The sequence below is a fragment of the Orycteropus afer genome, unplaced genomic scaffold (assembly GCF_000298275.1).
Source record: "Orycteropus afer afer isolate SDZICR_OR568_19922 unplaced genomic scaffold, OryAfe1.0 scaffold00144, whole genome shotgun sequence".
NCBI lineage: Eukaryota > Metazoa > Chordata > Mammalia > Tubulidentata > Orycteropodidae > Orycteropus > Orycteropus afer.
In genome coordinates, this window is record NW_006921731.1 from 6,623,695 (window position 1) to 6,624,542 (window position 848).

General features: G+C 31.0%; 1 protein-coding gene across 1 annotated transcript in view; it reads right to left on the minus strand.

Annotated features, from left to right (window-relative positions):
* The window catches only part of GRM7 (glutamate metabotropic receptor 7), a 1,568,320-nt gene that overhangs the window by 904,787 nt on the left and 662,685 nt on the right, over nucleotides 1-848 (minus strand). The gene's annotated exons all lie outside the window — the stretch shown is intronic.

Consider the following 848-nt stretch of genomic DNA (forward strand, 5'->3'; position numbering starts at 1 on the left):
CTACAAAGCACCTTATCAGATCAAAATGTTAGAAATCAAAAATAGGAAAACCAAGGGGAAAAAGATGAAATACAGGGATACAGAATAACACACTGTTCAAGAACCACTGGGTAACAGAAGAAATAAAGTGTGAAATGGAAAAAAAAATCCTAGAAACAAACAAGAATGAAAACACAACTATACCAAAACCTTTGGGACACAGCAAAAACAGTACTAAGAGGTCAATTTATAGCAATAAATGCACATGTCAAAAAAGAAAGAAAATAAATATCAGCACCTTGATTCAATAACGTCAACAATTATAAAAAGAGTAGCAAAACAAGCCTACAGTATTCAAAAGAAAGGAAATAATAAAGATCAGAGAAAAAATAAATGAAGCCCAAAACAAACAAACAAACAAACAGAAAACAGAGAAAATGAACAAGACTAGAAGCTGGTTCTTCAAAAAGATTAACAAAATTGACAAATCACTAGCAAATTTAACAAAGGAAAAGAAAGAAAAGATGAAAATAACATGAATAATGAATGAAATGGAAGACATCATAACAGAACCAACAGAAATAGATGATAAAGGAATATTATGAAGAGTTGTACTCCAACAAATTCTAAAACCTAGAAGAGATGGATAATTTTTTAGAAACACAAGACTTACCTAAACTAATACAGTCTGAGATAGAATATGTGAACAGATCCATAACAAAAGAAGACAAAAAAGAAAAATTCCTAGCCCAGATGATGCCTTCACTGGAGAATTCTATCAAGTGTTCATAGAGGAACTGACACCAATCCTACTCAAACTATTCAAGAACACAGAAAATGAATGGAATGCTCTCAAATTCATTCTATGA